This window comes from Cavia porcellus, unplaced genomic scaffold (genome assembly GCF_034190915.1).
Source record: "Cavia porcellus strain 051 isolate PalLab524CR breed Dunkin Hartley unplaced genomic scaffold, mCavPor4.1 scaffold_22, whole genome shotgun sequence".
NCBI lineage: Eukaryota > Metazoa > Chordata > Mammalia > Rodentia > Caviidae > Cavia > Cavia porcellus.
Window position 1 is genome coordinate 32,179,107 of NW_026947505.1, and position 26,709 is coordinate 32,205,815.

Below are 26,709 nucleotides of genomic sequence, written 5' to 3' on the forward strand. Positions count from 1 at the left end.
CCCTGGTTTCATGGGCAGTAATACAAAGAATCAACAACTGGGATCTCACCCTACTAGAAACCTTTTGAACAGCAAAAGAAACACAAAGTGCAAAGATAGCCCAGAGAGTGAGAAAAGTTAGCCAGTTGTTCCTCACAGAGAAAAGACTAATATCTAGGACACATAGAGAACTGAAAAAATTCGGACCTCCCAAATTTAAAAACTCAGTCTGAAAATGGACATCTGAAATGAATGCACACGTCTCAGAGGAAGAAATGCAAATGACAAATAAATATATGAAAAAGATTTTCAACATTACTGGTCACTCAAGAGATAAAAATTAAAGCAATGCCAAGATTCCACCTCACTCCAGAAAAAATGACTATTGCAAAGAAAATACCTAGTTACAAACGCTGGAGGAGCTGTGGGGAAAGATGAACCCTTCTCCACTGTAGGTGGGAATGTAGACTGGTGCAACTACTGTGCAAATCAATGTGAAGATTCCTCAAAAATCTAAAATTAGATGTTCCACTTGACCCAGTTATTTCCTTTTAATTCTTCTGGGTATTTTCACATAAGAATTAAAAACATCATACCACGATGTTATATGCACACTCATGTACATAGTAGCACATTTTGTAATAGTTGGATCTTAAAGGCAACTCAAATGCCCATCAATGAAGGAATGGATTAAAAAAAAAGATATGTTTTTTATATAATGGTGTACTACTCAGTCAAAAGGATTTGGGTTTACTATTGTCTTGTTTTGAAGTCCTTCATTGCATTCATTGTTGTGCTTTTATTGATTCTATTCTGTTCTGTTTTGTTTGATATTTACTGTCTGAAATTATCAGCAGCTATTTTGGCGACATCAAAAGGCATTATGATAACTATTGTTGGTTTTGTAATGTTTTGAAGCCCTGTGTCACGTTAGTTTGTTTTGGTCGGCTTTATTTTGTTTTATTTTGCTTGGTTTTATTCTCTTTAAAATAGAAATTTAAAATTTTTTAAAAAAGAAGGATAAACAGGACATTGCTAGATAAATGGATACACCTTGATACCATATTTTTAAATGAAATAAATCAGACACACATGTGTAAATACTGAATTGTCTCCTTGGTGCGAAAAACTGAGTAAGTAAATAAGGACGAAAATTTTGTGATTTTACAACAGATTTTATGAAATGGGAAAAGTGTTTCAAAAGGAAAGAGGAACTAGGGTGCAGCTGGGGGAAATAAAGGAAGGAAATGAAAAGGGATAAAATGATTTTTAAAAACCAAAGGACTGGGCTGGGGATTTAGTTCAGTGGTTTAAGCACTTGCTTGGTAAACATGAGGTTGTGAGTTTGATCCCTGGTTCCAAAAAAAGAATAAAATGGAAACAAAACTTTGTAAATAAAAAAGAGAAGAGGGGTTGAAGAGACAGGAGAGGATTGGGAATAAAAGAGGAATCACGATGTATCATACACAGGTACAAATTCCCTATGATGAATATCATTATGCATATCTAAATTGTACTAATAAACTTAAAAACCTGAGGGAATAAGAACATTTGAGGTAACAGATCTAAATACTTTATTTAAAAACTGATTGTCTAGTAAACAGAAATATACAAAATGTCCAATTGTACTCCTCCCTGATATTACTTGAAGGAAAGAGTCTCTCACTAAATTATCTACTGATAAATCCCTTTAAAATCTCTGAGAAAAATGTATAAAGCACTTTAGACCTGAGTGTGATGATATATGGCTGTCATCCTTCCCCTTGAGAGGCTGAGGCACGAAGCCTGCAAGTTTGAGTCCAGACTGGGTAACTGGGTCTTAGCAAGATTCTGTCTCAAAATAAAATTAAAGAAATAAATAAATGACTAAGAAAGGGCAGTATATTCAATGGAATAATATGTATCCTTTAAAAACAAGGACCTACTGTCATCTGTGACAACATAAATAAAGCTAGAGTATGTCATATTCAGTAAAATAAACCAGGTACAAAGAGATAAATACTGCCTGATCTCACATATATGTGGCTTCTAAAACAACTGAACTTTTAGAAACAGAGAATGGAATGGTAGTTATCAAGGCCTGACGTTCAGGGGGAGACATGAAGAAACATTGGTCAAGGAAGCCAAAATCTCACTAAGATAGTAGAAATAAGTTCAAGCGATCAATGTGACTAAAGGTAATAATATATTTGCATGCTTAAAAATCACCAAGAGGGGGCTGGGGCTTTAGCTCAGCAGCATAAGTGCCTGCCTTGCAAGCAGGCAGTTGTGAGTTTGATCCCCGGTACCGATAAAAAGGAAAAAGATAAAAAAAAAAAAAAAATCACCAAGAGTAGATTTTAAACATTTTCATCATAAAGGTAAGATAATTCACATATTAATTAACTTGATTTAGTGCTTCTAAAGGTATACATATAATAAAACATCATGTTGCAGACCATAAACATATGCATTTTTTATTAAAAGCATTTTAAATTCATTTTTAAATTTATACAAAGATCATACATGAACAGGAAAATTTGGCCAATGACTTCAATATAATACTTGCAGAAACATTATATTTTTATTTAGTCTTCTAAGCATTTACCTAGCTGAGTTCCTGCTGTGGTAGCCAGATGTTTATACCATATTCATTTGGAAGGGAAGTGGTAACCTTGAACAGATGTCTTTCTAGAGGTATCCAGCAGGGATCGAAAGGCTACAAAGAGCTTATAGCTTCCTCCCCGCACTGTTCTATGCGTGGTCCTAGCTGGCTGTGCTCACCCCACCCAAGAGTCTGCAAAAATTCTTAAAGCAGAAGACATTAACTTCACTCTGTATGACATAGAAATAACTTTCTGAATACTGAACAAATGTGTTAACTTGTTCCTACATTCTCCTGGCACTCTAGCATCCACTGAGAGGATTCTCTAATTTCACTGATTAGCACAGTAGTACATGAGATTGCTCCTCTGCTCAAGATCCCAGAGTTACAAGGGTATTCAGCAATATCTTATGTCTCTTAAAGCATCCAATCTCAAAAGTATCTCCTGGGAGAAAGAGAGAGTCCTGCTTGTCCCACTCTTTAGGAAAGGTATTCAGCACTTGTTCGAAAAGGACCAGAAACTTACAAGATAGCATCAGCACAACACTAAATCAAGAGCGAGGACCTTCCAAGGCTGGCTTTCCAATTACGGTCCACAGTGCAATGCCTACAAGGCTGGCCATGATGTTCCCACCCACCTCTTCACTCTCCCAGCACTTACTTGTCCTTGACCTCTGAGGAACTTCCTCAGCCACACAGCCTCTGAGTTGGTTGCAAGTGTTGACATTGCTTTATTGCAAAACCATGTTTATTTTATACAGGTGTGAGTCTTTGCTATCTTTTGATTCCAGGCATGTGGATTGTGAGTAGAAAATCATGGCTGTGGCTTCCTCTAAAAACCACAGAGCCTTTGGCCTGGTGGCCTCTTATCTCCACCTGCAAACCTTGCTCAGTCTGTGGCTCTCAGGGCCTCAGGCAGGGAGTCAAGCAGACTCCACATATTAAATAGAGATGCACTCTTCACTTCTACCGAAAACTATTCAGGTCCTGCATTCCAGGTATTCAGGTTTTCAGGACAATTGCAATTTCAGGTGATATCTCCCAATCTTAAAATGTTGACACTAAATAAAGAGATAATTGCCAGCAAAACAAAATATGTCTATGAGCCAAATTTAGTTGTGAGTTGCTGATGTTCACTTTATTGTTTCTCAAGGTTCCTGCAAGGTATTGATATGGTTTGAGTGTGTCCTCGACAATTCATGTGTTGAAATTTAAACTCCATGCATGGTATTAAGAGGATAGTCTACCCGTGGTACTTAGAAGTAAGGCCTTTAGAAGACGATCAGGACTAGATAAGGTGGTCAGGATAGAGCCTCCGTGCTTGAAACTCAGTGGCTTTATAAGAAAAGGAGCAAAAATTAGGACATGCACACAAACACACACACACACACACACACACACACACACACACACACACACAGATGTGATGCCCTATGTTTCCTTGCGTTTTGGCCAGCAAAAAGGCTACTGCCAGCCAGGTATGGTGACACACGCTTATAATCCCAACAAAGGCCAAGGCAGGAGGATTGCTATGAGTTCAAAGCCAGCCTGTACTACATAGTGAGTTCAAAGCCAACATTAACTGAATTGCATAGCTTGTAGGTCCTTTGTTCCTGGACCAAACTGTGAGTCAAAATTGATCTCTTCTGTTTTATAAGTACCTGGCCTTAGACATTTTGTTATAGTAATAGAAAGCAGACAAATACAATTCCTTTTGAAGTTTCTACAATGTTTTCAAGTATCATCCTTACCACCCTGTCTGTGAAGACACGCTCAAATAAGGGAGAATACAGTTTCTTCTGTCCTCTATGGATTTCCATCAGGAATTGACATGCGATAGATTAAAGGAGAAAGCATTCGAGTTTTATTTGCATATACATGGGAACCTCAAGGAGAAAAAAGAAGACCTGAAGAAGTGACTAGATCTAAGTGTTTATATATTACATTGAGTGCAGAATAGCAACTGTGGGAAAGTAAGTAACATGTTTAAGGAGACTTAGTATGCATTTCTCTCACTCTCAGCTTCCTGCCTCTGGTAAAGAGAATGCTGCTTCTTCCTGCTGGAAAACAGATACTTTTCTCATGTGAATTTTATTTCCTGATGTTGGGCTGGGGGAGTTACAGCACTTTATTTGTACCTTCTGTTTTCCAGTCTTTTATGCAAAGTAGTTAATATGCTGGAGCAACATATGTTTGGGTTGCGTGCCCTGAACCCCTTCATGTTAAGGGCTGCTCTTCCTCCTCTGCATAATCACACTTAAGGTCCAGAGAGGTGTGAATGTAATGTAAGCCTGGAGCCAAGCTTAGGATGTATGTGTAGCTCTCAAAAGCAGAAAAGGCACTGGGGTGCTGCAGTCTTTCTGACTAAACACTGAGGTGGAAGACTTGATCAGACATCATGCCTGAAGCAGATGAGAAGGTGAAGTGTCAAACACCTGAACAGGAATCTGGCTTGGATGAGCCAGGTGCTCTGGGCAGGTGGGTGCCATGGTGAGGAGGGATGGCCCGTGGAACAAAGATATTGAGTAGAGAAATTAGACAACCAGGAAAAGATTTAACATGAGAGAAGACTTGGCAGAGACATACTATCTTACTCTGTCCTCTGTTGGTACAACAAAATATCTGAGACTGGGTAACAAAAAAAATAAGCTTCTTTAACTCATAGTTTTGGAAGCTGGCAGCCCTACCATTTGGCTCTCTGTGAAGGCTTTTGGCTACATCACAACATGGTCGATGGCATTGTGGTGGGAGCCTCGCAACAAAGAACGCAGTCTTGTGTTGAGATAAGAAGAAAGAGGAACCAAGGGTCGAGTTTAATCTTAATATAATACTCATTCCAAGAACTGACTCACTTCTCAAGACCATCACTTTCAAATGTAGTTTTAGGGTCCCAATTCACTAGGCCCCATCTCTTATAGGCACTCCTGTCTCTCAGCACTATAGTGGGAACCAAGCTTTAAGCATATGAATTTGTGGGAAACAAATTATAACCAAACCATAACAGAAACCCATAAAGACAGGCCCATCCCCTCATATTTTCTCCAAAATGTGTCTTTTCATGTCCAGGCCTCATCAACAAACTGGTCACAAGAATGGCTGTCAGGGCCTGCTGAGGAACAGTAGTCTCTTAGGGCACTGCAAATGGAGCAGAAAGTTGCTCGTCACTAGGTTTAGAACTGACTTCAGAGAAAGCAGCACCAAGACATTCCTTGCCTCGGCAGCCTCATCAGTTGCCTGTTCAGCACAGCTTGCAAGATTGGCCTCCCAAGAACCTCTGAGAGGAGCAAACACTTGTAGAGTTTGCTCATACCTCTTATTGTGGGTTTCTGTTTGTTGAATTCCACGTTCCCAGGAAGTGTGCTCTGCAGTTTCGATAGCACAATAGCCCTTGTTGGGTTGTGAGTGGGGTGGAGGTGAGGGGACAACTTTGTAAAGCACCTGATTGACACCATGAATAAAAACAAGCTGTTGGGCACCATTCCTTCCCAGAACCACATGGTTACCTGGAGCAGGTCTGAGTACCTGCCCTGGGGGGCCAAGGAGGAGAAGGCAGAGACAGAGGACAAACTGCAGACCCTGCCCAGAATAGCAGGCTTTCTACCCTAGACCCTGGGAGACAAAGAACTCCATGCCTAGGCAGGCCTGATGTTTGACTATGATCCTCAGAAGACCTGAGCCTGAGAAGCTGAAATCCTGATGTTGTCCCTTAGACCCTGAGGCTCAGGTAAGTTAGCAGAATTTCTTAAGAACACTTAAGGCCATGGTCAGCATTTTCTTTGCCAAGTTTAACCTGTTCACACAATGTGAGCTCTTAATGATTTGGTGAGTAGTGACAGGTGTTGTATGTATCCCTATAGCTGGAATTACTAAAAGTATCTTTTAAAAAAATCTATCCAGGAAGTATGGAATGTAAAGATTTGGCAACTATCATATCTTGCTGATTTAATCAAAGTGGATAAAATGTATTTTCTTGCCTAGGTAACCCGGTTTGGATTTTAATACTAAATGCTTTAACCATGCAAATTTTAACTTTCATTTTTCTCTAGAAATTATACAGATTCTTGGCAAATACTTTCCTTAGAGATAACTTGTGATTGTAAACATTTTACAGGAAATATGTGTACACTCATATATTTGTTTTGTTTTTTTAAAAAGAACACTTTATTTAGTAAAAGAATTGATTTTTTTCCAAGATTCAGCTATTAAAAAGAATTGATCTTTACAATTGTTGTAAGATACTTTTTGCCTGCAAAGAAATCCAGAATTTCCATGAATGAATTAATGTAGCTCTAAATTCATTCTTTGGAAGTTTGAAGAGGAATCTTACTATTTATTTGTAATTGTGCCAGGCTGTAAAGGTGAAAGGAATGGCAGAGACTGGAGGGTACAGAAGTCGTCAGTGTCTTAGACAAGTGAGACAGAGACACCTTTGGAAACAAACAGGAGTGGGTGCACCTCCTTCAAGCCAGAAGGGAGCAGCCTGTGACTTAATTGTGGTTGTGGCCACTGCCAGGTGTACTTCATCAACAGCTGAAGCTTGTCTCTCACCAGCTAACTCTGGTGATTCACCTACACATTCAGATCACACTGTCCGGAGTTGGTTTGTATTACTGCAGAAATAAGAAAGTTCATATCTTTTACTGCAGAACCTTGCAGACATCACTGCTGCTGGCCTTTCTCCCAGACACCAGGTTCTGGAGCCCCAAGGTCCTAATATATTTGGCCTCTTCTGTGATTTTTCAGGATTCTCTCAATGTTCTGTCTCTCCTCCCAGGATTGATAAAGAAAATATTTCACATAGTTCTTCAAAGTCACAGTATCCTACCAGAGTAGTCAGGCATGATGATAGATATAAAAAGCGTGACAGTTCATTTTGGTCCACAATGACAAATGTAAAACCTAGAAAGGAGTGGGTGTCTCTGTGTGCTTCTGGTAGTTCTAGTGCTCCTATGCAACAGGTGCTCTTGTCCTGGAGGGTGGTTGAAACGAGGGAGCTGAAGGAGGCTTGAAATGGAGCAAATGAAACAAACATTTCCTGGGAGAGTTCTAGGGGTTCAGGTACAACTGACGCAAGAAATCAAAGCAACTCTCTTTGTTGGCCATGGGGCCAAAGCATGTCATTCTTTACTTTTATAGATTGATTTTTTGCTTCTACCAGAGAAGTCTACTTTCTATATTGCCAAAAATGTTGGTAAAACTGAAACATAAAATTAACAAAGCCTAAAAAGCAATTTTTATGCACCATATGTATTTGATTCTTATTGCAACACAGTAAATTACCCTAAAACTTAAAGGTTTAAAACAAACTAAGCATACGAAAGCTGTCCTCAGAGGAAAATTTATTGCACTGAGTTCCCACATCAGGAAAACAGAAAGAAAACAAATAAATAACCTGATGCTACACATCAAACATCTAGAAAAAGAAGAGTAAGTCAAGCCCAAAGCCAAAAGAAGGGGGGAAATTTTAAAAATCAGAGTAGAAATTAATGCAATAAGAGACTAAGAAAACAATCCAAAGAGTTGGTTCTTTGAAAGAATAAATAACATTGATAAGCTCCTAGCCAATCTCATTAAAAAAGGGAAGAAAAAGCTCAAATTCATGCAATAAGGAATGAAAAAGATGAAATCACTACAGACTCTGTAGAAATACAGAAGATCAACACCTATTTCAAAAACCTCTACTCTCATAGGTTTGATAATACAGAAGAGATTGATAGATTCCTAGAAACATGTGAAGTACCAAAGCTAGGTCAAGAAGATGTAAAACTGCTGAATAACCTAATTTCTATTAATGAAATTGAAAATGTAATTAAGTCCTTACCTACAAAACGAGCCCAGGCCCAGACGGATTCACTGCGGAATTCTACAAGAAATACAAAGAAGACTTAATGCCAACACTCTTCCAACTCTTCAATGAAATCAAAAGGGAAGCAATCCTTCCTAAGTCATTCCTGGAAGGAAATATAACTCTAGTACCAAAACCTGAGAAAGACCCAACTAAAAAAGAGAACTACAGGCCAATCTCCCTAATGAACACAGATGCAAAAATCCTCAATAAAATATTGGTGAATTGGATGCAGAAAATCATCAGGAAGATTATACACCACTACCAAGTGGGATTCATCCCAGGCATGCAGGGATGGTTCAATATACGTAAGTCAATAAATGTAATCCATCATCTCAATAAAGCCAAAAGTAAGAATCACATGATCATTTCTATAGATGCAGAAAAAGCTTTTGATAAGGTCCAACACTCATTCATGATAAAAAACCTTACAGAAAATTGGAATAGATGGTCTTTACCTCAATATGATCAAGGCCATCTATGACAAACCAACAGCCAGTATCATACTAAATCACCAAAAACTGAAGACCTTTACCTTAAAATCAGGCACAATGCAAGAATGTCCCTTATCACCACTCCTATTTACTATAGTACTGGAAACACTAGCCAGAGCAATTAGACAAATGAGAGAAATAAAAGGGGTAAAGATAGGAAAAGAAGAAGTTAAAGTATCATTGTTTGTGGATGACATGATACTCTACATAGAAGATCCCCAAAACTCCATTGAAAGACTCCTAGATGTAATAAATAAATTCAGCAATGTAGCTGGATACAAAATCAATACTCAAAAATCAATAGCATTTCTATACACTAACAACAAAATCACAGAGAGAGAAATAAGAGAAGCCACACCCTTCATACTAGCAACCAAAAAAAAATGAAATATTTAGGAATTATTCTCCTGAAAGAAGTGAAAGAACTATATAGGGAAAATTACAATACACAGAAAAAAGAAATTGAAGAGGATCTCAGAAAATGGAAAGACATCCATTTGCTCATGGATAGGAAAAATAAATATTGTGAAAATGACCATTCTCCCAAAACTCTTATATAGATTCAATGCAATCGCAATAAAAATACCATCAACATACCTCATAGATCTAGAGAAATCACTCCTAAAATTCATCTGGAACCAGAAGAGACCTAGAATAGCAAAGACAGTTCTAAGCAGCAAAGGCAAGGCAGGAGGCATCACAATCCCTGACTTGAAGTTATACTACAAAGCAACTGTAGTAAAATCAACATGGCCATGGGATAAAAACAGAGCTGAAGATCAATGGAATAGATTAGAAGACACAATCACAACTACAAACACACTCAACCACCTTACCTTTGATAAAGGAGCCAAACAGGTTCATTGGAAGAATGACAGTCTCTTTAATAAATGGCATTGGAAAAACTGGCTCTCCATATGCCAAAATCTAAGACTAGACCCATGCTTATCACCATGTACTACATTAAAATCTAAATGGATCAAAGATCTGAATATTAAAACAGAAACACTAAATCTATTGGAAGACAAGTTGGGTAAAAACCTTGAAGACATAGGGGTAGGTAGAGAATTCATGAACAGGAATTAAACCACATGAGAAATACTTCCCAGAATCAACAACTGGGATCATGTCTTATTAAAAAGTTTCTGCATGTCAAGAGAAATCTCCAGCATAGTGAAAAGAAAGCCTACAAACTGGGAAACAATCTTAGTGAACTGTCCCTCAGACAAAGGACTTCTGTTTAAACAAAGAATTTTTTAAAAATCAGACCCCCAAAATTCAAGGATCCAATAAAAAAAATGGGCATCTGAGATGAATACACAATTCTCAGATGAAGAAATACAAATGGCAAATAAATACATGAAAAAATGTTCATCATCACTACTCATTAGAGAACTTCAAATTAAAAACACACTCAAATTCCATCTCACTACAGAAAGAATGGCCAGGATCAAGAAAACTATCAACAACAAATGCTGGAGAGGCTGTGGGGAAAAAGGAACACTCTTGCACTGTTGGTGGGAGTGTAGACTGGTGCAATTATGGTGGAGGTCAGTCTGGAGATTTCTCAGAAAGCTGGGATTGGAAGTCTCATTTGTTCCAGCTATTCCATTTCTAGGCATTTTCCCAGAAGAACCAAAAACATCATGCCACAGTGATATATGTGTACCCATGTTTATGGCAGCACAATTTGTAATAGCCAGATCTTGGAAACAACCTAAGTGTCCATTAACTGAGGGATGGATAAAAAACTTATGGTATGTTTATACAATGGAATACTACTCAGCTATAAAGAATGATCACATTGAAATATTTATAAATAAGTGGATGCAGCTTGAGACCATGTGCCTAAGTGAAATAAATCAAACTCACATGTATAAATACCGAATAGTTTCCCTAGTGTAAGAAATGGTAAGAATACATAAAAGTATGTGGTAATCATGATTCCCCATTATATTGCTTTGAAGCCTTATAATGTTTTCATTCATTAAGTGGAATGGTTTTATTCTGGGTTGTTTGATTTTATTTTCTGTGATGGTATTCTTCAGCTATTCTGAAGAAAACAAGACATCATAATAGCTAGTGCTGATTTAATATCATCTTGTTTTGAAGTCCCACCAAGCTTTTGTTCTTCTGTCTCCATTGGTTTTATCATGTTGTATCTTACTGGATTTTATTATATATGATAGTATAAACAAAATTTTTTGTTGACAAGGAGATAATATAGTAACCGTTGTTCGTTCTCCATTAGTTGGTTCTGAATACCCTGTAATACTTTCATTCTCTTGAATGGTTTTACACTGTCTTTTTATGTTTGATACTGTAGTATATCAAGGTATACTCAAATATTTCAAGGAAAAAGACACTATGGTAGCTACTGTTCTGTCGGATTGTCTTGTAGAGAAACACTATGTTGCTTAAATTGTTGTACTCTGACCTGTGTGGTTATGTCCTCTTTTATCTTAATCTTTTTTTAAATAAAATAAAATAAAATTTTAAAAAACTAAGCTTTTATCATCTCACACAGAATCTTCAGATCAGGAATTTGGCCAGGGTAATTCAGCTCCAGGTCTATGTGAATTGCAGTCAGGACCAAGGAACTAGAACCAGTCACTGAAGCTTGATTTAAGATGAAGAATCTATTTCCAGGATTTCCCACTTACATGACTGCCAAGTTGGTTCCTTCTCTTACTGACTTGTGAACACCTTCTCTCTGTTCTCAATGGTCTTTCTTCTGTGCCTGTGTGCATCTTTCGTGTCTCCCTGTCGGTCCATATTTTATCCTCTTATGAGGACTCCAGACAGACTAGGTTAGGGACCACTCTAATGGCTTCATTTTAACTTATCACCCTTTACCACCGCATGTACAGCCACATACCCAGATCCTGGGGGCTAGGTCTTCCAGTTATGGATTTGGAGGTAGGGACATAATTCAGCTATGACAGATGTGTTGAGCCTGATCTACCTGAAAAAGTTATCTGAAACTTGTCTTAAAAATACATTATGACTCTTAAATGCTACAAACTTTTACCTAGGTCCAATGAACCTAAGCAATAGTTATCATATTCACAGATGTTACTTAAGTTCAGTTTTTGATAGAACCAACAAGCTAGATTTTCTAAATATGAAACAAAGAAAAAATTCTCAGAGAAAAAAGTCCAATGCATGAAAGATGCAAATGTCAACACAAATGAAATTTATTTACAGCTATAAAAGAAAGAATGGAATTAACCTGGCATTCATTAAAGAAATGTACTGGTGCTAATTAACCTAAAATTAAGCTAAGAATCATACACTAAACACTGTTAGAAAACAGTATGTCTATGATTATTTTCTTATAGCATTCATTAACCCACAATTAGAATCACTATCATTTGCCATGGTTTAGTCTATGCTGCCAATATTTGGAAGAACAATTTAGAACTCAGTCATGCAAATAAGCAAAAGCCAGATATCTATGACTGACTTCTCCCTTTGTTTGAGTGTTTTAGCAGCCAAAAAACTATCCAGTGACTAGGTAAGAATCATGTAAAATATTTTCTTAAGTAGTTCTATAGAAAAAGAAGACAAATGCATAAGACAAATGCATGTGAGTTACAGCTCTAAATTATAAAAAGAAGTCAGGTTCCATCTTAGGTTTGTTTCCCCACAATGGGTTCTCAAGTCTGTGGTAGAAGCTTTCTAACAGCCTTGCCTTCTAACTCATATGGTTCAGCACTTGGTTCACCAGTTTCACTTTACAGGTTCACATGTATAAATTGTCTTCCCATGTTTAGAGGAATGTACCTGACATTTTACATCTCTTACAATGCCTCTTATAAGATATCATGTAGCTGGCATGTGAGAAATACTTATTAATACATTAGAGAAAATTTTACATGTTAGTAGACAGGGCTATTCTGAGTCAGTAGCTTTCAAGCCTTCAGATGCTTCAGCAATGCCCCATTACCCATTGATTTTCCATGGTTTCAGTTACCTGCAACCAATTGTGGTCCAAAGACAGTAAGTGAGAAATTCTAGAAAGAATGCATAAGTTTTAACTTATGTGGTGCTGAGCAGTGTGATGAAAGTTTCAGTCACCCTGCTCCATCCAGCGCATGACAATAACATCTCTTTGTCCAGTGTACCCACGCTGTACATTACTTGTTAGTCACTTAGTAGCCTTCTCAGGTTTCAAACTACCCAAATATCATGGTTTTGTGCTCAAGTGACCGTTATTTGACTTAGAAATAGTCCCAAAGGACAAGCATATTGACCCAAAGGAGCCACTGGGGCATAAATCAAAGAACAGATTAACTCTGGTACCTGTCATAGCACTGCAGGACATATGGAAAAAGATCCAGGGTACATAGGTCCAGTTTCATGCATCCACTCAGAGTCTTGTGACATACTTTTAACACATAAGTCAGGACTACTACATTTTTCAACAATCACTCAATTAAATTTTTGCTCCCCTCCAGAGAACAAAATGAAGAAGACAAACTGACAGCAACTGACAGAAAAAGAGCTCAACAGAAATGAGGCAGAGAAGATTGGATGATAGGAACAGCTATTTTGGAGAAAATGACATCTTAATAGGTAATACTGATTTAGTATCATCTTGTTTTGAAGTCTCATCTAGCTTTTGTTCTTCTGTCCTCAATGGTCTAAATGGGTTGTATCTTATTGGATTTTATTATGTACGATAGTATAAGCAAAAACCTTTTAAAGACAAGGAGATTATACAGAAACCATTGTTCATTTTCTGTTAGTCGATTCTAAATACTCTGTAATGCTGTCATTCTCTTAAATGGTTTTACATTGTTTTGATATACTTAATGCTACAGTATACGAAGTTGTACTCAAGGATTTCAAGGAAAGAGACAATATGGTAACTACTTTTGGGTCGGGATTATCTGGTGGTGAAACACTATTCTGCTTAAATGGTTATGTTTTGATCTGCGCTGTTTTGCTGTTATGCCCTCTTTTATCTCAATCTCCACTCCATTATTTACTTTTTTATTTTTATCCTTTTAATTAAAGAAAAAAATAGCAGGATATATTATAGTAACCCATTTTGACTTTCCATTATCTCGATTTGAAGCCCTGTATTACTCTAACCATCTTGTTTTTGACTGATGTTCCCCTATTCTGTTTTGCTGGATAGTATCAGGTTCGAAAGTTTAGGCATCAGCTGTGAAGATAATGAGATTCATTATAACTCCCATTCTCGCTGATTCTCGTTGACTTTTATCTACTTTTGAAGACCTACAATGTCACCAATGTTTTCGTTTTGTCGGTTTTGTTCTTTACTGTTTTGTTCAATTTTATTATAACTAATGATATAGGCAATTCTTTTAGAGATAGCGGGAGGCATTATGGTAACCATTGTTGATCACCTTGTATTATGTTTTTACATTATCTATTATGTCCACCCTTTTGACTTGACCGATTCTCTTCTGTTACGTCACATTTGGTTTTACTCTCTTCCAAAAAAGTAATAAGAACTGTGGGAGCAATGAAACCCAAAATGTGTAATAGTCATTGTACAAAAGAGAGGAAAAGAAAGTGCTCTAAACTATATAACTGCATGTATATTTAAGTGTATAAGATAGAAGATGATATCACAGAGTTTTATTGGATCATTGAACAGAACTGTTTGCAGTATCATTGTTGGAATGTCCACTTTACAAGCTTTAATTTTGTGACTTGAACAATTATTTCTAAGTTGACAATATGTAATCCATTAACTAGTGATTTCCTACTGTTCATTTTTTTCTGTAAATCTGTATAACTTGTACCCTTTCTCTGCTTTTTTTTCTTTTCTCCTTAAATAAAATTTAAAAAAAATTTTTTTTTGCTCCCCTCCCATCCCAAGGGAGTTGGCCCAAAATGATCTTTTTATCCTCTTAACCAACAGTGAGTGAAACAGAAAATCAAGGGAAGGTGAAGAGTCAGAAAGGCCCTGCCGAACATGTCTGTCATCTTTGTGGGCTCTTTTGGGTGGCATTCGTGGAGGTGCTCTGTGTTGTAGATTCAACATTGCCCCCCAGCTCCACCAACTATCACCTAACACATAAATGGAGTCACAGTTGCAACAAATCATGCACATTTGTCTGTGGAGAATTGAGAATAGTGTGGAGTGTCCAAGAACCCACCTCCCAGAAGGCTGCAGGCAGCTAACCAACATATAGGAAAAGGATACAAAATCATACCACACTGACTGAAGCATCAGAGAATAGATGAGAGCCAATTTTGGTAAACTTTATGAAAAACTTTTTTTTATTTTGAAGCAATAAAATAAAATAATAAATGAAATAAAACAAAACATTGACAACAATATTAAATTTCAAGAAAAAGACAGAAGGAAATTTCCCATAGTTGCTATATTGCATATTGTTATCCTCTAATCAGATGCTCAGACTACTGGCCACAGACCTACAAAGTCAATCAACCAGTACAAGCATTAAGTTATTTTTAGTACTTCAGTTGCTATCATCCCAGCCTGTGTTGCTCTGAATCAGCTTGTTGCTTACACAGAGGTTGGGGGTTGGGGGTAGGGGTGGGAGAGACTCTTCTTGTCTCCCAGCCTGCATGCCAGCTGGCTCATGGGAAAGGCAGGCTAACTTCCTGGTTCTTTTCCAGCCCACATCTGCCCCTGGCTCATGGGAAAAGCAAGCTGACTTCTTGGTTCTTTCTTGGTCCACAGCCATCACTAGCAAAAACTTATCCTTAAAGATGACTCTTTAGTATTCTTGGGTGAGAATCATCAAACAGTGACCTCTTATATTAGCCGCAAATCTCTGCACAGTCGGGGAAATCCTTAATGTCTGGAAGAAGACAAGACTGAAGTCAAGGAATAGTTAGAAGGCCATTTTGTGACTGCAACTCAAAACAAAAGAGATGCTTAACTCACAAAGGTGAGCTAAGCCACCACAGTACACAGACAAAAAAATGACAGACTTGAATACAATAAGGTAGTAAAACTGACAGGATCTCACAACTGGTTGGATACGGTGAGGGATGTGAAGAGAAGGAGGGAAAGAGTCAACAGTGACTCTCATTTTCCTGGCCCTGTGGACTTCCTACTCTTAGGATCTTGATCTAGAATATCAATATTCTCATGTGATTCAATCACGAGGGCTCTATATTAATCAGTAGATTCATCTAACAATGCCTTTGATAGCTAATGTGCTGTATGGAGGTTGGGGGCACAACCTAGAAGTATATGTCTCCTTCCTTGGTCACTCCTTTCTCTCTGCTTCCTGGCAGCCATGTTGTGAGCATCTTCCCTTCCTGCACCCTTCTACCATGCTGTTTCTGTCTTGGAGCCAGCTGACCATGGGATGAACCCACTGAAATTGTGAGCTAAAATAAGCCTCTCTCCTTTAAGATTTGGGTGTTGGGTATTGTGTCTCAGTGATAAGGAAAGTGACTAAGACACATACATTAAGACTGAGAAGCCAGTAGGAGAAGATTTAGGCCTTGATTTTTAACTTGGACAGGTTATATTGGAAAATTCATTCTTAAAGGGAATAATGTAAATGCAGTAAGGCTGAGTTAGATATTTGGAGCTGGGAATCACACAGATAGTGGATAAAGTCAAGTAATGCATTCCTTGTCAAACTCCATGCTTGGGAGGCATCTAGAAGTAAGTTCTCTTTGGAAATCTTCACATGCTAAATTCTTGGATCTTTTCTTCTAGCCTTGAGTATTAGGATAATCTTATTCTGTCACTACTAGGAACAATAAAAACTAAAGTCAATGGCTACCTAAATGTTATCCCAAGGAATCACTGTGGTGTACTTGCTTTACCACCTGTATCAGATATCTCTTATGGACCATTTGAATCCTCTCAGCTTCCTCTAACTCTTATTTTAGCCTTTATGTGGTCACCTAAGGAGCTCTGGGAAGTTTTGCCCAGGCACAGCCAGGCTATATCAAGCCTCTCATCACCCAACTCAGTGCCTGCCAGCAGACAGCATAAAGTAGGATTTCTCAGGAGCTCATTCAGTACCCATATTATGCCCAAGCTCAGAAAAGAGGATGTTGACATCTTACAAGATTAATCCATGATCTATTGAGACAGAAGTTAGAGGACAGCTGTTTCCCCTGTCTTCCCCTGATGGATAGTCTTAAGACACATTTCATATGGCTCCTCAGGTGACTCCATGCCCCAATTCAACCACAGAGCTTTTTTCTTTCCTTGGGTCCACATTCTCCAGGAATATCCTCATCTTTGCATTTTTGATCAGCCTGGTATTTTTTAATGTAGGCCAACACACAATGGTAATGAACAAGTAGAGGAATATAGCAGTCAGCTTGTTTTTAACTAAACGCTATCTGGGAAAAAGGAGGATGGCATTCCTTTGGGGATATGTATGCTAAATCATTGTAAAAGTTGGTTTCTATAGTGCAGGAAAATTATTTTCAGTGGAGTCAACAAAGAGATATGCCACATAATTATTTTTAAGACTTATTTTCATGGTTTAAATTGGTGGCCCCATGCCTCATGCATTTGCATTGTGCATTTGTGATTGGTGCATTGTCTAGCACTAGGATTGGGGGTGAGAGTGCTACACTGGCTTAGGGGTGGAGCCAGGATGCAATGTAATGGCAGGAAGAAGGTGTGTCTCACTCTTTTGCAGGTTTCTTCCTTATGGTTTGCAACCACCATGAACTGCAGTCCAGCCATGCCACCCTGCCTTGGATCCAGTTTGGACTGAAACCTCCAAAAACTGTAAGAAGTAAACCTTTCCTTTCCTAACTTTGGGCTTCAAGTATTTTGTCTCAGCAATGAGTAAAAAGTAACTAAGACACTTATATTCTAAATTTATTATTTGCAAGTATATATACCAGGCAACCAATTTAATACATATCACCTAATGATCATCTTGATAAGATTTTAAAGTACTGTCCACTTTTTTCAGGGATGTATCACCTCATATTTCATTCACTATTCATTGATAAATGCACTAGAGTTGGCCTTTGCCTCTGTCCTTTTACAATAATCGCTTAGTTCTTAATTTCTTCCTTTCCTTGACCAGTCATGCTAAGAGCCAGAAGCTTCCACAATGTTCCTGACAACAAGATCCACATAGCCAAGTACTGGGGGGCACTGGTCAAAGCCCTTCTGCCAGGCCCTGGTCTGTAATCCTTTGGGAAAGAAGCAGGTGATGAAGAAACCCAGGAAAAGAGAAATGTGTCACCACTCAGCTGTGGCTTGGACTCTGATCTATCTGAAGAAGCACAGAGAGTACACTGGGACAAAAAAGGAGACACACCACGATCCCTTAATGGATGAAGAGAATAGTTACTCACTTAATATTTTTGCATACCCACAGTGTTAGGGAATCCATCACTGAATAAGACAGGCACCTTCCTGCCTTCATGGATCTTCCCATCACAAGATGCTACATGCCATGGCCAGAGTTCCAAGAAGAAGGCGCTCCATACAGAATCCAAGAAATACATTGCTGCTACAGATTCCAGCATGTCTTTCTATTTCCAGTCCATGTCTTCACCTGTCAGTCATACTTTGGTCTGCCCTGGCTGAGGCTACCCAGTCCACCCATGAGGACTGACAAAGAATCTTCCTGATATGGATCCTGCTGGTCTCATCTGTGGGAAGAGCTGCAGGTCCTTGGGCAAGCCTTCACCTGGCCCTTTCTCTTAAAGGTATCACCTGGGCATGATTGGGCCCTTCCCTGCTTCCAACCTCTGCAGAAAGGTAGGTTTTACCACCACTGTCCTTTTTTCTTAAAAGTGGCCTTTAGACTTTTTAATTAGGATCCACAGGGAAAAATACACTTTATATTGCATTAAACTTTTTATCAAACTAATTATGAACACATTTCAAAGCTATTTTTATAAATTTGCTGCAAAAGAAAAGATTTCCAGCAGCCCAATTCAGAGATTTATTTGTAGTAGGCACATTTCGCAGAAAAAGAAGATAGCTATTATTAGTCTAACTCCTAGAAAAAAATAAACATTTTGTTAAAGATCACTGAATTCGTACCTGATGCTCAGCTGACAGGCAATAGAGTGAGTAGGAAACCAGTGTCTTTGAGCAAGTCTTAGTCCCACTGTAGTGTAACAGAAAATTGCTTAAATGTCTTCTCAAGGATGCTCATTTTTTTCCAAGAAAATGATTATGAATTACAATACATGATGGCTTTTATCTCAAATAAAATTTAGAACAATTTTTCCTTTACAGTTGCAACTGGAAAACATCTTTGTTATTGAAATATAAGTCATAATAAATACCTAAGCTTACCAAATCCAAAGGACGTGATTTTATTGCTCTTATTGTCTATTTCTTTAAAAAAAAAAAACTTTTTTATTACAAGTCACTGATAGTCTGCAATTTGCAGAATTAAAAAAAAAAAAAGAACTTAGGCTATTCTGCTTGTGCATCAAAGATAAACAAGAGCTCCAGAGTTCAGCAGTGCAGCCCATCTAGTCACACAGCGGGTCCCGGAAGTCTAAACTTTACCCAGCCAGGAGCAAAGCCACAGCACCGTACACCTAGGACATGCTCTGGCTAGCTGCACACTCCAGAGTGTCATACTCAGGGTTGTATTCTGCCTAGTTTCCAGGGTCCCTGAGGTTCTGAACTCCACTCAGCAAGGCATAAGGCCCCGGTACTGCATTCCAGAGGTGCATCCTCACGAGTGGCACAGAGGATCTGAACTCTGCCCACTCGAGCAACCCAGCACAATCCATCAGGAGTACGCCTAGCCAGTCTCACTGGTCACAGAGGCACTGAGCCCAGCCCAGTCCAGAGCCCCAGAACTGCCCATCAGGGAGATATGACAGGTCTTGGAGAACTTGAGCTCTGCCCATCAGACCACAAGGCCCCAGCTCCATAGTTCAGCAGTGTGGCCCAGCCAGCCACGCAGGACCCAGAGGTTCCAAACTCCACCCTGCCAGGGACAAGGCCCAGCACTTTACGCTGGGGACACACTCTGGCTACTTGCATGCTCCAGAGGCTCTGAACTCTTCCCAACCAGAGGTAAGATTCAGAGGGTGCTACACTCAGGGTCATGCTCTGCCTAGTTGCCTGGGTCCCAGAGGTTTTGAACTCCACCCAAGCAGGAGCTAGCCCCTGGTGACACAGTAGGGATGCATCCCTGCTAGCCACCTGGGTCTCAGAAGTTCTTAACTCTACTTAAACAGCTTCTAGGTTCCAGCAACACACTCCTGGAGTCTTTCCCTGCTAGCAGCAAAAGGATCCAGCCTCTGCCCAGCCCAGTATTCCAGAGCAACCCAGCACAGTACATCAGGGAAACACCCAGTCAGCCTCACAGACCACAGAGCACAAGGATCCATTGCCACAGGTTGTGGGTACACCCTGGATATCCACAGAGAAGTCAGAGGATTGAAACTCTGCTCAGTGAAGCATTCCAGTGCAATCCATTAGGAGGATGCCTGACCAGCCACACAGGTCCCAGACAAAACGACAAAATGAAAGAACAAGAGGCAGTCTCAGTCCTCCAGCCCACCAAGAACATAACCAAGAGACTCTGAAAAGGAAGACACTGGAAATTGCACAACTGAACTTTCTTAAATGATAGCAACTGAAGTAAAGAAACAACTCCATGAAGGAACAGAGGAAATCAAGTCAGAAATAATCTCTCAGGTAAAAAAATGAAATGACAAACATTATGAAAGAAATGTTGTGTGTATCTAACAAAGATCTAAATTAAAAAAAAGAAGAACATAAGAAAACGGTGGAAATTTTAAATGAACAATATAAGATAGAATTAGAATGCATGAAACAGATTCAAAGGAATATTCAAGAAATTAAAAATTCCATTGAAAGCTGGCAAAACTGCTTGGATGAAACTGTAGATTCTCAAACTTTGAAGACAGAATGGAAGATTACTACTGCAAAAGAAAACATCTCTTAAAAATAACAAGGAACAAGGAAACAATTTACCACTGCAAGATGGTGCAAAGAGAAACAATGTAAGACTGATAGGTGTCAATGAAACAGCCGGGGTCAACACAAATGACTTGCAAAGACTATTTGCATAAATAATAACAGAAAATTTTCCAAACATGGAAAATCTGATATGCAGACAAGTGAGGAACACAGAACCCCAAATTAATCATAACCAAAATAAGTCTTCACCCAGACATATAACAATTAGGATATCAGAAATTCAGCACAAGAACAGAATACTAAAAGCTGTCAGAGAAAAGAAACAGATCACCTATGAAGGAAAGTCTATCAGAATCACAGCACACTTCTCAACACAAACCTTCAAGTCAAGAAGAACTTAGAATGAATTATTTCAGATCCTGAAAGAAAAGAACTTTCAACCTAGATTAATGTACCCTGAAAAATTATTTTTGAAAATACATGGAGAGACAATATACTTCCATGACAAAGAACAACTGAAGAAATTCATGGCCACAAAAGCAACATTACAAAGAATACTGAAAGACATTCTAGAAAGAAGAAAAAAAAGATAACTTAAATTCTCAAAAACAACAACAAATTACTAGCTACAAAAGATAATATGACAGTGATAAGTCAGTATTTATCCGTTATATTCATCAATGTAAATGGTCTCAACTCACCAATACCAAGAAACAGACTGGCAGAGTGGATTAAGAAACAAAATCCAACAACATGCTGTGTACAAGAAACACATTTAACTCAAAAGGATATTCATAGACTGAAGTCGAAAGACAGAAAACAATACTCCATGAAACAAGAACCCAGAAAAAAGTAGCAGTTATTCTCTTTGCAGACAATGTGAACTTCAAACCAAGAATGATTAAAACAGATAAAGAAGGTCTCTACATACTTGTTAGGGGCAAAGTTGAAGAGGAAGATATTACAGTCATAAATACATATGCATCAAATATGAAAACACCCAACTATGTAAGACAAATTTTAATAGACATGAAAACCCATATAAACAATAATACAGCTATAACAAGGGACCTTAACACCTCATTGTCACAAAGAGACAGATCAACCAAACAAAAAATCAGCAGAGAAATAACAGAAAAAAATCAAACTTAGGAAAAAATGGACCTAGTAGATGTGTACAGAGTGTTCCACCCAACCACAACAGAATACACATTCTTACTCAGCTGGACCCAGGTCATTCTCTAAAATAGATCATATGCTAACTCACAGAACATGCTTAAGTAAATGTGAGGAAATTGAAATAATTCCATGCATATTATCTAACCATAGCACAATAAAATTGGAAATTAAGGACAAAAAACCCCTACAAGAACCCCTAAACATATGGAAACTAAATAACACCTCCCTAAATAACCAGTGGGTCACAGAAGAAATCAGACAATATCTACAATCAAACAAAAATGCAAATACAAATTACCATAACTTATGGGACACAATGAAAGCAGTCCTTAGGAGGGAAATTTATAGCACTAAACTCCCACATTAGGAAAATGGAAACCACACATAAACAATTTAATGCTGCAACTCAAACTGCTAGAAAAACAAGAGCAAGTCAAGCCCAAAGCCCAAAAAGGCAAGAAATTATAAAGATCAGAGCAGAAATTAATGCAGTTGAAACTAAGAAAACAATACAAATAATTAATGAATCAAAGAGTTGGTTCTTTGAAAGAATAAATAAAATTGATAAACCCTTACCCAATCTTATCAAAAAGAGGAAAGAAAAAACTCAAATCCACACAATAAGAAATGAAAAGGGTAAAATCACTATAGACCCTGCAGAAATACTTAGAAAAACTTTACTCTCATAGGTTCAATAACACAGAAGAAATGGAGAGAGTCCTAGAAATATATAAATTAACAAAGCTGAATAAAGATGTAAAATGGCTTAATAACCCAATTTCAGTTAATGAAATTGAAAATGTAATTTAAAACCCTACCAAAAAAGAAAAGCCCAGGTCCTGATGGATTCACAGCATAATTCTACAAGAAATTCAAGGAAGATTTAATGCCAACACTCCTCAAACTCTTCAATGAAATTCAAAAAGAAGCAACCCATTCTTTGAAGCAAGCATTATCCTAATACCAAAAACATAGAAAGACCTAACCAAAAAAGAATATTACTTGCAAATGCCTCTAATGAACATAGATGCAAAAATCCTCAATAAAATACTGGCAAATAGAATGCAAGGAGTCATCAGGAAGACACCATGACCAAGTGGGATTCATCCCATGAATACAGGGATAGTTCAACATATGCAAATCAATAAACATAATACACCATATCAGCAGAGCCAAGGACCATATGGTCATCTCAATAGACACAGCAAAGGATTTTGACAAAATCTAACACTCATACATGATTAAAACCCTACAGAAAATTGGAATAGATGGTTTCTACCTCAATCTGATGAAAGCCATATATGATAAACCAACTGCCAATGTCTTACTAAATGGACAAAAACTGAAAACTTTCTATCTAAAATCAGAAACAAGAAAAGGATATCCATTATCACCACCCCTATTCAGTATAATTCTGGAAACATTAGCCAGAGCAATTATATAAGAAAGAGAAATAAAAGGAATAAAGATAGGAAAGGAAGAAGTTAAATTATCATTATTTGCAGTTGATAGGATACTCTATATAGAAGACCCTCAAAACTCCATTGAAAGTCTCCTAGATATAACCAAATTCAGTAATGTATCTGGATACAAGGTCAACACTCAAAAATCACTAGCATTCCTATACACAAACAATAAAGTCACTGAGAGAGAAATAAGGGAAACCATACCCTTCACTATAGCATCCAAAAAATGAAATACTTAGGATTCAATTCTAAGGAAGTAAAAGATCCATACAATGAAAACTACATCATGCTTTAAAAGGAAATTGAAGAGGATTTCAGAAAATGGAAAGATATTCCCTGTTCATGGATAGGAAGAACAAACACTGAATGGCCATTCTCCCAAAATTGTTATACAGATTCAATGCAATTCCAATAAAACATTTGCATACCTCACAAATCTAGAGAAATCACTCCTAAAATTCATCTGGAACTAGAAAGAGACCAAGAATAGCAAAGGCAATTCTGGGCAACAAAGCTAAAGCAGGAGGCTTCACAATCTCTGATTTGAAAGTATATTACAAAACTACTGTGATAAAATCAGCATGGTACTAGGATAAAAACATATCTGAGGATCAATGGAATAGATTTGAGCGTGCAGCCACAACCACACACTCAGCCACCTCATCTTTGACAAACATGTACACTGGAAGAAAGATAGTGGTGCTGGAAAAACTATCTCTCCATATGCCGAAAACTAAAACTAGACCCTTGCTTATCACCATGCACTAAAGTCAAAGTGGATCAAAAATCTAAATATTAAAACAGAAACACTAAATCTACTGGAAGACAAAGTAAGTGGAAATCTTGATGACATAGGAATAGACAGAGAATTCATGAACAAAAATAAAGCTGCATGGGAAACACTTCCCAGAATCAACAACTGGGATCTCATCTTACTAAAGAGTTTTTGCATATCAAAAGAAATTTCTAACAGAGTGAAAAGAAAACCCACAAATTGGGAAAATATCTTAGCCAACTGTCCCCCAGACAAAGGACTTCTATCTAGAACTTATAAAGAATTTTTAAAAATCAGGCCCCCAAAATTCAAGAATCCAATTCAAAAATGGGCATCTGAGATGAATATATACTTCTCAGATGGAGAGATACAAACAGCAAATAAGAATATGAAAAAATGTTCAACATCAATGGCCACTTGGGAAATGCAAATTAAAACAACACTGAGATTCCATCTCACCCCAGAACGAATGGCCAAGATCAAGAAATCCATCAATAACAAATGCTAGAGGGGTGTGTGGAAAAAGGAACTCTTCTCCACTGTTGGTGGGAGTGTAAACTGGTACAAGTGTGGCGATTCCTCAAAAAGCTAGGATTAGAGATTCCATTTGACCCAGCTATTCCACTCCTGGCCATTTTCCCAGAAGAATTGAAAGCATCATACCACAGTGATATATCTACACCCAAGCAGCACAATTTGTAATAACCAGATCTTGGAAACAACCCAAGTGCCCATCAACTGAGTAATGGATAAAGAAGATGTGGTATTTTTATGCAATGGAGTACCACTTCACTATAAAGTAGGATTGTGTCAAGACTTTTATAAGTAAGTGGATACAATTTGAGACCATACTCGTAAGTGAAATAAATCAAACTCACATATGTAAATACTACATTGTCTCCCTAGTGTAAGAAACTAAAAAATTATATATGTTACAACATCTTCAATAGATATTGTGTAGGGATAACTAACTGTACAAAAAGGAAAAATAATTGGAATAAGGAAAAGGAGGAAAGAAGGAAAAGGAAAAAGACAAATTTGTATATATATACACATATACATGATGGCTAAAATGAGTATACTACTAATTGTATTATTGATTGGAAAAAACAGTTAATATTCATATGTTTAGATCAATTTTACATGTTTCTATTGTTAATCTAAGCAACCCTCTAAATGGTAACAATATGCAATATTACAACCATTGTCAAATTCCTATCATCTTGTTTTGTAAACCTATACTGTTACTGTATTGGGTTTCTTGTGGTTTTTTATCTGTCTTTATTGATTTTTGTTTTTCTTTTCTGTGTCTTTTTAATCTTAAATTTTGTAAAAAAGGGTAAAAACAATGCCAGGGGCTTCTGTTAAAATGTACTTTACTTATTAGAACAATGCCATTATCATTATCTTTTATGTTTGCAGACTTCAATTTACATATTTCATGTTTCATATTGTTTGTCAGGGTCAAAAGCTTTCTACGAAATTTTATAATAGAAGCCAGTGTTAAAAATAAGAAAGTTTATAGCTGTTTACATTTATTTATAACAGTTTAAAACTAGAAATAACCCAAATGTCCCTCAGAAGGAGAGTGAATTATACAGACAAGAGAACAGTCATATAGTCATACAAATGAATATTATTCATTGTTTTTAAAAAGAAAAAACTTCTGATATACAAACCAGGATTATTCTTACAGTCATGATGAAACAAAAGAAGTCAGACACCAAATGAGAACATACTGTTTGATTTGTTTACATAAAGTAAAATAACAGGCCAAGGCAAATCAGTGGTGAGGGAAGTCAGAAGAGTGGTGAGGGGATGTCTCTGGCTGTAAAGCCTTCCAATGCTGGAATATTGATTTATTTGTTTTTAAATTTACTTATTTTAAAGAGAATACAACCTAACAAAGTAAAACATAACAATGCAAATCAAAACAAACCTGGAAAGCGATACAGGACTACAAAACATGATAGTAGGAAATCAGCAAAGGCTACCATAATGCCCCTTGTTATCTTCAGAATTGTTGTCCATACCATCAGACATAATAAAATCGAACAAAACAGAACAGAATAAAGCCAATCAAAACAGAACACTGAATAAAACAAAACAATGAACTAGAACAAAACAAAACAGAACCATATTGGATTTCAAAAACAAGACACAAGAAAATCCTCCTTATTTGCTATATTTCATAGTATTAACCTCTTAATAGATGTTCAGACTACTGGCCTTAGGCCTACAAAGTCAACCAAACAATACCAGCATTAATTTGTTTTTGTACTTCAATTGCTATCAACTTAGCCTCTGAATCAGCAGTTATGGCTGCAGAAGGGTGGGTTCTTGTCTCAGCTTGCATGCCAGGTGGCTCATGGGAAGAGCAAATTGGCTTCTCTTCCTGTGCCCCAAATGGTTTACACCTTTAAATTTATTAAGGTTCAATTAATAATTAAAATCGTGTACATTAATGGTATGCAATGGTATATTTCAAAGCATATATGCACTGTGAAATGACTAAATCAGT

The 26,709-nt window shown here is 37.5% G+C and overlaps 1 long non-coding RNA gene across 5 annotated transcripts; it reads left to right on the top strand.

Annotated features, from left to right (window-relative positions):
• Nucleotides 1–6,061: 6,061 nt before the first annotated feature.
• LOC134472098 (uncharacterized) lies at nucleotides 6,062–19,151 on the top strand. Of its 5 annotated transcripts, XR_010041941.1 has the most exons (5): nucleotides 6,062–6,287; nucleotides 13,363–13,480; nucleotides 16,154–16,244; nucleotides 17,530–17,621; nucleotides 17,929–19,151. It is a non-coding gene; the product is annotated as an uncharacterized LOC134472098 (long non-coding RNA). The 5 variants fall into 5 exon arrangements; XR_010041940.1 differs by having other exon boundaries at nucleotides 13,363–16,244; XR_010041938.1 differs by having other exon boundaries at nucleotides 16,154–17,621.
• The last annotated feature ends 7,558 nt before the right edge of the window (nucleotides 19,152–26,709 follow it).